We start from the raw sequence: 10474 nt of genomic DNA, 5'->3' as shown, positions 1-10474 counted from the left end.
CCAAGAAGAGAGGAAATAATAATGTATCTTTGCTAGAAGTCAGGTCTTACTTGACCTTATGACCTTAGGTTTTCCACGTCTAAACTTCTTACCAGCTAAATACCAGTGATGCTAGCATACTATCAGTTATTAAGAAAAACAAGAAAGTAAGGTAATACAGGTGCTAAAATCTTCAAAGCAATATCTGTATTCATACAATTACCAATATTGACTAAACGTTCTAATTGAAGGTTTGCTTAATGCTCTCCTAGAAATTAGAATGGGATTAGTGGGTTTGGATGAAAGAGAAATTCATATAAAGCTTTGTCCACTGAAAGCAGGCACTTGTCCTAAGTACTTTATGTAATTGAAAAAACTGAAAAACAATACGCTTTTCAATTTTTTCTCACCCCACATTATTGCTGTGTTATCTTTTGGATAAATTTGATAACTGACTCATGGTTTCCAGATATCAAACCCAGAACTGTTTCTGAAGAAATAAGGTGTAACTAAAGGGGAAAAAAAATTAAATAATTTCAGATAAGGAGGGTGGGTAATCTGGCATCCACAGTATGTCTGAGTCCTAATGTATGTTAAAATGGATGGACTAATTTAAATGAAATAACTGATTCTGGGCCTCTTGGAATAGGAAAGCATCTGTCGGTTAAAAAAAACAGCATAGACTTGCTTCAGAAACAAAAGCAATGCCATACTTGTTGCCTTCACTTTAAAACAAAACAAAAACAACCTCTGAAATGATTGTGAGTCAACAACACTTGATTTGCAACACAGGAGAATGAGACAGTAGCATGTTTATGAAACACATCAACACACATACTCTCTCATTACTTTTTTGCTGTTTAATTCTTTTCCTAATGGATTTTTTTCCAAACAGAAAAGCTTCTTGTTTATTCTTTCACTTGGTTTTCACAACTTGCGTCTCATACTTTTATGCCTCCATTAGCTAAATTTCCCCAATTATTTCAGAGCTTGACAGCAATGATATTGATCCTTAAAAAATAAACAAATCTCTTCTGTTCAGTTCAGTTCTGACAAAAGTCAATGTAATCTCTCTTGAGTCAAGATGCAAAATCAGTGGGTCATGAGTGGCTGGAAGAAATAACTGAACAGTCTAGATTGCTGCCCAGTTATTTCAGAATAAATGTGAGGTTTGGAAACCCCGGGTTAGCTGCAGGTGTGGCATGAGCCTGCCCACAGCAGTCCAGGAAGGATGGCTGAGTTAAGCCTTGTCCCAGTGTGCAGAAAGAGTAGAAAAGGTGGTGATCTGCCCAGTAGTGGGCTCACAACTGCAGGTCGCAGCATTGGCTGCCTGACAGCAGACAGGTTTGTCAGGAGGAATTACTGATGTGTGGGCAGTGAGACTAAAGAAAGCTAAATGTACCCACATTTGTGTTACTACCATTACAGTTACTTTGGTCAGGCCACTTTACAAAAGCCATTTTCCCAAATGTGAAAACTGTTAACTTGTAAGCCTAGTTCAGCTTTCATCTACCTAGCATTCTTATTTCTGATAATTAAATAGTATTTTGAAAGAATTATAATTCTTGTGTCTCACCATTAGGTTTAGATAAGTGATAACTTCCAATTACGTCAATGGATTAGGAAGATACTGATCTAAGAAATTTAATTCCTGCAAATAAACCCGAGGTTATATAACTTTTTTAAACCAACTCATTTGTTGCTGTAATTTGTGTAAATTGTTTTGGAACAGAAATGAATTTGTTTCTTTTTCAGAAACATTTACCCAGAACAAATGTGTGTTATACAGCATTTTGTTTAGTTACTAGGCTACTTAACATAATTATATCTTGATAGGATTCTATTGCTAAGAAGGATCAACACTTTAATCTTACCCTCTTTTTGTAATGCGTTGTCTAAAATTTAATAAGGACACACTATTACTGCTAAAAGGTGACATGCAGGACATATGGCAGTATACAATCTTATTAAATAATCCAATTAATTTAATTCATTTTTATTAATTATTTGTATTGTAACAGAGCTGGTTTTTGGAGTAATTGAAGGAGAAGTGGAAGTTTTTCATTTGTCACAAATATGGTTTGTTATGTTCACAAGAAAATTATAGGTGATAGAAATTCTGCAAGTTACATCCTTATGTTATGATGTTTTTAACATAAATATGTAAAAGATAAGTCTGTGGTAGGTTGACTCCCAGCATTCATTTTTGTCATTAGTGTAAATGGAGTAAAAACTACAATTTTTTTCATTTTGGGGGTTATTTATTTTTTTTTATTTTAATGCCTTTTGTGCTAACCAATTTGTCATCAGATGTTCACAACATTCCTCATGTCATTACTGGGCCAACTGTTTTCTTTTTTTTAATATCAGCACAATATGCTAACATTATTTACATCTGTAATAGTTAAAATCAGTGTTTACTTAGATTTGTGCGAAGTGAACATTTTAGACAGTATGTCATCTCTTTGTGAAATGAAACTTCATGCAATTAATTGCATTTGATGCTACATAGTAATTGTTTGCAGTTGTTAGTTATGATTTGCTTTTAATAATTTTTGTAACTAATTGAAAAAAGCCACCTTACAGGGTTTTTTGGTTGGTTTCAGGCATTTCACAGTATGGAATTACAGGCGTTCTGTTAAACTGTCTCACAAAATACCAAGAGATTTCATGCATGTCATTAAATTGTTGATGTTATTTTTACCATTGCATTGTGAGACTTGATGTTCTACAGTTTGTGGCTGGAATAGGGAAGCTTTAATGTCCTTCACAAATTCTTACTAATTAAAAAATAGAAATAGAAATTAAGAAATAATAGAAAAAATAGAAATAAAAATAGAAATAAAAATAGAAATTAAGAAATAGATAGAAATATTCCAAAGGAAAGGTTTGGGTTTTTTGTTAAAAACTTCATTTCAGCCTTGAGATGAATCATCCTTTTGTTGGATTACTGAATAGACTAGACAAAGAAGGTGATATCTAATGTTGCACAAAAATCTTAAATTTCCTAATATTTTCACACCTGACTTTGACTATCTGTCCTTTAAGACAGATTTTTTTGGAAGTTAGTACACAGCAACTCCTGTTGCTGTATGCTTTTGGTATACAAAAGTGGTAATTCAGTGAAAGATCTCAGATGTTGACTTTGCCATCCTGAAGCTTTTTTCTAAATGAGTACAGGGTTCCAAAAGATATCTGAACTTCATATTTCACTCAGCTTTGTTTTTCCTCATTTTTCTCCCTTGAGATTCAAGCCTCCAATTCAAATGTATTCTCAAATAGATATTCATAAAGAAAAAAAAAAGTAAAATGCATCCTGTACTATTCTGAGCACTAGTAGCAGGACTAGGCTATTTTACTATAATTAAATGGATATGTGCTTTACATAATTCTTTTTTTCTTTTAAGAAACGGGTATGATGTTGGGATTTGATAGAGCATCTGCTATTCTACACTGAAATAAGTACATTCCTTCATATAGTTAGAGTAAAAATCGGTTTTATATCTGTAAGCAAAACAGTGAAATGCTGTAGAGGAAATATTTCTGGAGAAGTATTGTACAAAACAAGATTTTGCAAGCAGTTGTCTTTTTTTCCATATGGTTTAAAGAATGGTTTGCTTTTAAAAGTTTGGACAGATGAGTGGTTTTGTTTGAGGACATGCGGATCTTCTCATTTAGTATGAATCTGATGACAGTCCTTGAAATGCCTTTCAAAAGAAAAGGCAAAGATTTCATAATCTCTGTATCAGAATTTGTGGTAATGCAAATTCATTATTTATGTTAATACTTCCTTCATTAGCTTTGATGTCTAATTTTACAAACCATTGCATTTTCTATGAGCTAAGTGAAAAGGATTTTGCCATACTTTAAATTTTTTCTAAGTAATAAGCCCAAGAGAAGATAGAGTGCTCTGGAATGAGTTACACCAAACTTCGTCAGATTTGGTGACATAAAGGGTTTCTCTTGTTTGTCAGGATTTGTCAGAGAGTTAGGAGTGAGTTAAATCTGTACCTGGAATTTTAGCATGTGAATCACAGTGAAGTGTCTAATAACAAATGTTTTGACTGAGTGTCCCAGGTGGAAAAAATTGGCCTCTTAGATCGCACTGAAGAACAGTTCTATAGTTCTCTCTTGACCTTATATTTCATTAATGTTTTATTGTTTCCTGTGTGGAGAAAAAAACCCCCAACATTCACACAGCGTCTTTTATGGTCATGATTCACCACTATGGAAATCAAGCAAAGCTTGGAAGAATACTGCGTGATGGCTTGCCAGTGCTTTGAAGTGCATGGCACTCAAAGCTATTTGGACACGGTTTAACTTGAACATTGTGCTAATGTGTGATTTCCAAAGTTTCTGCTTGTGGTTCTCCACCCAGAAAATAAGAAGACAATGACAATGCACCCTCATGCTTTTGTCCTAAGAACACATTAGAAATACATAATAATGAAGAGGAGTTGAAAATATTAAAAATGCAAATGATTATCCTGAAAAGTTGCAGTCAGATGATTCCTGTGAGTAAAAAAGTCAAGGACAGAATTAGTTACCTATAATGTTAAGAAAACAGCTCTGAATGTTGTCCTTATCTATTTTTGGTATATCTACAAACGGTTTGAAATTCCAGTTTAGTAGCTTGGGTGTAATTTTACAATATATTGAAGAATATGCATTTTCATTAGGAACAAGTACTTATCTCGGGCAGGAAATCTGCCTCTGGCTAAGAACATAGGAAGAATAGCAAGATAAACAAATAGCAGCTCAAATTTTGTTAAAGTTATTTAATGAAGAGCACTCAGGTAGTGAAGAGCCATTTGCAAGTATGATTGCATGGAGCATTTCCTAAAATCATCATAACTATGTTAACTTTTATTGAAAGTGAAAATTGGACAACTGACCTGCAATTTTCAACTCATGCAATAGTGAAAAGAAACACAGGCTTGTCACAGGCTTGATAATGTCCTGTCAGCTGGAAATGGACTGGATTGCTTTCTTTCCATTCTAGCTCTCTAAGCCCATATACCTTTAAGCTTGCTTTGATCAGAGCTGGAAGCAGGTTTCTCTCTGGGTCAGTTTCCAGTCAGGATTTGTCTTCTGTTCCTTGGTAAATGTGAGACTTTACTGGCTATTTGCACATGCTCCCCCTGCCCCAAGGATGAGTACTGACATCTGTGTCCCCAGGTTCTCTGAAAGATTAAGCACATCTTTTCCTTTAGCCCCCATTTTACTTCCTCAGAAACATGCGATAGTTGAAGTAGACAAGCACAGATGTAAAAATTCCATGAAATCAATGATTCTTTATATTAGCTGGCACAAAATATCATACAGATGAGAAAACACTAAATATACTGTGTATACTTCCCTTCCTCAGTTTTGAATGTTGTTTTGGGCATAGTCTGTGTGCTCCGTGTCATCCATTTCTGTACATAACTTTTCTAAATTATGTTGCATGCATGTCTGTGTCAGAATTCTGAAGCCAGTTTCCTTCTCACTTGGCTGGCCTACAGTTAGCAAAGCATGCCTCTGTTCCTTCTCCATGCACAAGTTTTCTGTCTCTGTGATTCATGGCATTTCCCAAATGCTATAGCTTTTGAGGTCCAGTCGTAACACTTGATCTTCTTTTCAGTTTTTTGGGAAATTCCATAGCTCCAAACCCTGGCTTGCAGGAAGAGTTTGGGTGAGTTGATTGCTGTCTGGCTCAGGCACCCCATTGTCCTTTTATTTTCCCTCTTGATTGGGAGCTGCTAGGGTGGGATGTTTTCCACAGTCCCATGTCTGAGACACGTATGACTCAGCCCTGAGAGCATATGGTTGACTTCACATCCTCTGAGGTATTTAATGATACAGCAATTTCATAACCACAACCAGGATTCATACTTTGTACAGGGATAGATCTCCCACATTGTGACATATGCTGTTTGAAATGTAGTTTCTTAATGGTTTTGAGTATTTTACCTACAAGTTGTACTGGGGCATTCTACATTTCACACAATACTTACTCACCTGACTGCTTCTTATGTGCAGAATATGTAAACAGGTGTTAGAGTGGAATGAAATACGAAAAGTGAGAATTGACACATCACATAACTTCTGAGTAGAAGGATTAGTTACAAAGCCAGCAGCTACTTTATATAAACCTTAAAAAGATATAGTCAGTAATTCTCTGAGCAGAAGAATCTCACATTGATTATGAATCAGAAACATGAGAAAAACTGATGCAACAAAAGCCTATTCCATATCTTTCCAGGTTTGTTTTAAACAATTCGGTGTTTGCTCATAAGATAAACTAACAAGAAGATGGTGAATGTGTCTTAAAATTTTCCATAACAAACGTATAATGTGTATCTCAAATTAATATAGATGTTATTTACTGGACTGCAAACATTTAAAATAATCAGCATTTTCATAGCTTAGTTTTATGAGAATATACATAGGTCTCAGAAGGCAAGGTGCTCATGGAAATTGTGCCTGACCAACCTGGCTGGCTTCTGTGATGAAGCAACTGGCTCTGTGGAAGATAATGTAAGTGATGATTCCCATTGTCACCAGCACTTGTGAAGCTGCATGTAAGTACTGTGTCTGGTTTTGAGCTCCCCAGAGCTGGAGAGAGACCAGCAGAGGACCACCTAGGTGACCTGGAGACTGGAACAAGGCATGCAATGAGACACCGAGGGTGTTTTTCTCCCCAGAAAAGGCTGGGGTGGGTGGAATCTAAACTTAACTAGACATGTTCCAGAGAAACCTGCTCTAACTTCAATGTTAGTCATGCTTTGAGCAGGAGATTGGATTAGAGATTTCTAGCAGTCACTTTCAAACTTATTTTCTATAATTCTGAAGTGTCCTTTTGGTAGTAGTGTGGGGTTTTGGGGTTTGTTTTGTTTGTTTGTTTGTTTAAAAATCACATCATAAAGGTCCTGAGCAGCATCAGGTCTTGTGTATCACACCTTATTTCTTGATGCATTAAGAATAATCCATTTCTATATGCTTTATTTCCTGATTTTCGTGACTCAGAATAACAACCGAGTCTTATTTAATAATACTTCATAGATAAAAAGATGATACCTTCTAACCACATAGAAGGCTAGAGGCTTGGAAGCATAATTTTTGCTTTTGTCACCCCTGAAGCCACAATTTATTTTTTTTTTTCTTCTGCTATAGCTTCAAAGAGAATAATAGCATCATCCATTATTTTTGACTTGCACACAGTAAACTTTCTGCAAGGCCTTGGAGCAACATCACTTCTGCTTGGTTTTGTGCTACCCTTAGTGTACAGTTTGCATATCTGGCTGAGCCAGTCTAAGAGCTACTCCTGATGGGAACAGTCATCTTGATCCTGGCTTCAGATTCCTGCCTCTCTGTTATACCAGTTCAGGGAACTAATCTGGCAGAAGATGATTTCCTTTTGTGTAAGGATAATGTTTTGCTTGCTTCACGCCCTGAACTTCCTGAAAAAGATCGGAAGGGTCCTTCTGACAAGGATCTTGTCAGAAGTTGATGGTACAAGGGGAGGGAATGAGAATGTGTGGCCAGAGACAAGGGAAACCCTTTATGTCAGCACCTATGCCATTGTATTGACTTAGGTCCATTGTCCACACTTTCACTGTCATGTTGACCATTTCCAGATTAAATTGCTTTACTTAAGATTTTTCCAGACTGATGTACATATGAATTTATCAGCTTAAACTCGTAGTGTTAAAAACTTTTCAGATAGCAAATGACTGACTGAGTTTCAAGAAGTGAAGAATGCTAATTAATGTACAATACAGCATTTAGAAGAAAAAATTACTAAGAGGCAATTTTAAGTGTTCTAATTTTACATCAGTGTACATTTTATTATGTCTGCTTGTAATCTTGTAACATCAAATATCTTTCTTGCATATGAAGAATATAATTGAGAATGAAAGAAATTTTAAGTTTCAGATTGTGCAGGATTAATGTTTTGGCACTTGGTCCAACAGTCTAAATATTCTAAATAAGTATTCCTAGAAGTTATGTTGCTGTACCTAATATCCAGATATGATAGCCTGGGACTTAGTTTGGCTAATTCTGAATACCATAGCAATCCTTAAAAAAACAAACAAACAAACCCTCCAAAAAACCAACTTGGAAAATAAGCTTTGACCCATTCTTTGTTTGTAGAATGATTTACATTAATAATACATTAACTACTAAAAAGGACAGACCATAGAACAGGAATCTTTTGTATTTCCAGTGTAAACATGGTAAACTTTTTTTTTTAAATTAAGCTAGAGGCCAGTGTTCTGTATTGTCCTCATTAAAAAACAAAGGTCTGGCAACTTTTTTCTTTGAAATACTGAAATGACCCAAAGGCTTGGAATTGAGATTTGATGTTGGCAGGAAAGTGGCCTGCCTGTTGAGCATGTGCTTTTTGTTATTTCTGTGACAAATCTACATATTTAACCAAGTTTTAACCCTTTTGGGCATAACTACTAGTATGATCTCTGCTTGCTAGATTTTAACAGCAAAATCTTTGATAATTCTGTTCCCTAATTGTTTCCACAACCTCTCTCCGCATGGAGTATATGCATACCAGCTCCACAGAGCTGTTTGGTACGCTCTGTCCCCTTAGAGGTCTTAATGTGACTGGACTGCAGGTACCTTTCAATGTAGATGTAGTGGCATAATGAATTCAGTCATCTTTAACTGTTGTTGAAGGTGATTCAACTGAACCGAACTGGCTCAGGAAGTCCATTTCACTTACTGGGACTTGAGCATGGTAAAAAATTAGTAAAGGAAGTAACATCTTAAAACTATCACAGCTGTTTCTAAAGTGTTTGACCACAGCTGGGGAGCCCTAGTAGATGAATTTTTTTGCAAGCTGGTTACAGAGTTTACTGCATCTATCTGTCTGCTCTGCAACTCAGCTGGCAGTGCCTGGCCCATAACAGGGCTGCAGAACCAAAGGAATGTTGGCTTTGCGGTCATTGCAGTTCACAGCTCTGTATGTTAAAATTTAACAAATAGCAGCTTCATTTCACATGCTCAGCAGTGAACTGTAGTAGTTTTTCACCCAGTTTTTGCTCTGAGGAATTAGCATAAAAAGTTATGGGCCTAAGCTGTAGATGTGGCTAGCATGAAAAAAGTAGAGTGTGTAAAAGATTGGCCTTATTTGATGTTACCAACAGTTAATGGTTATAAAGCATTTGTGGTTACTCAGTCTTTTTGCCTGCTATTAAGAGAGTTATGAGACATGACAGTTATATCTGATTATGGTGGTTTAAGGAACATCATCTGTCGGAGGGATTCTGCAAAACCACTGAATTGCAGAAGTTCTGAACTTTCTTTTTAAGTTAGAGATTTTTCTTTACAGTATCAGCTTTACATGTGAACCACCTTACATGAGTTACAATAAGGTAGCTGTATAAATGAATTATTTTCAAGGCTTTAGCATTAATTCTGCTCTCTGTAATTCCTCTCACTCCTTGTAGTGGTATGTTATTAAATAAGTACTAAGTGTAATGATTTTGTAATTTAGGATTTTTGTAATAATCCAGATGTTTGAAAAAAAACTTTTTTTAAAAGAAGTAATTCACTGGGAACATGAATTTAATGTTGACCTTCCTCAGACCTTAATCATCTTTAATAATTAACATTTTTGGTGACTAATTATTTATGATTACTCTGTTTAAATATTGGGTTCCTCACTGCACTATGACTAAGCAGTCTGGGTGCTTACATCTTAAACTGAGAGCAGAAAGAGTTCATCATTCAGACAAAACTATGCAGTGGATTAAATCTCAAGCAGCAAAATTCCAATCATTTCATAAGCACGCATAAATGCACATATAAAGTTACATGTGTAACTTGCAAAGGGGTATCAACAAGGAAAAGTCACCTCTCACCTTGTGATATCTCCAGTGTCTGTTATATAACAGATAAAATTACTGTAAATGACTGTCAGAAATACTGAGTAGACAATCTTAGTTTTACTTACAGTTTGCACAGAAATGAATATGTATATGAAGTGCCATAAAGGAGAGAATAAGGCCCTCCAGAATCACTGCCTTTTAACTCCAGATACTTTTTATTTTACACTTTCATTTTTATTGACATAAACATAATATTTAGAATTAAATAATCTACATTTAAACAATTATTTTATATTGATTATATTTATCACCTGAGCATATTGAATCTTTGCAAAGCTTATGCTGTAGAAAAATATCCTCTGTAAGTCAACTATTATTTTCCTTACCACTGATTTATAATGAGTATGACAAACTGGCAGAGGTACCTCTGGGATTCTAGCACGCTCCTCAATATTTTGCTTGTCTGCTAAAAACTCTCTCCAGTTGTCCTAAAAAGTTTTTCAGTTCCCATCAGTCTCTGGAAAATACTATTTTTCTAGTAACTCAAAATGTTTTGGATAGCTGACTTTCTGATAAGTTACTCCAGTGCCATAATTAAACTCCAGTGAGTTTGCTGCATCCTTTGCATCTTGCAGCTTCCAGTGCCTATTGGATCCACCTTTTATTTA

This window comes from Mycteria americana, chromosome 12 (assembly GCF_035582795.1).
Source record: "Mycteria americana isolate JAX WOST 10 ecotype Jacksonville Zoo and Gardens chromosome 12, USCA_MyAme_1.0, whole genome shotgun sequence".
NCBI lineage: Eukaryota > Metazoa > Chordata > Aves > Ciconiiformes > Ciconiidae > Mycteria > Mycteria americana.
The sequence above is the reverse complement of the archived record's forward strand: the minus strand, read 5'-3'. Positions refer to the sequence as shown.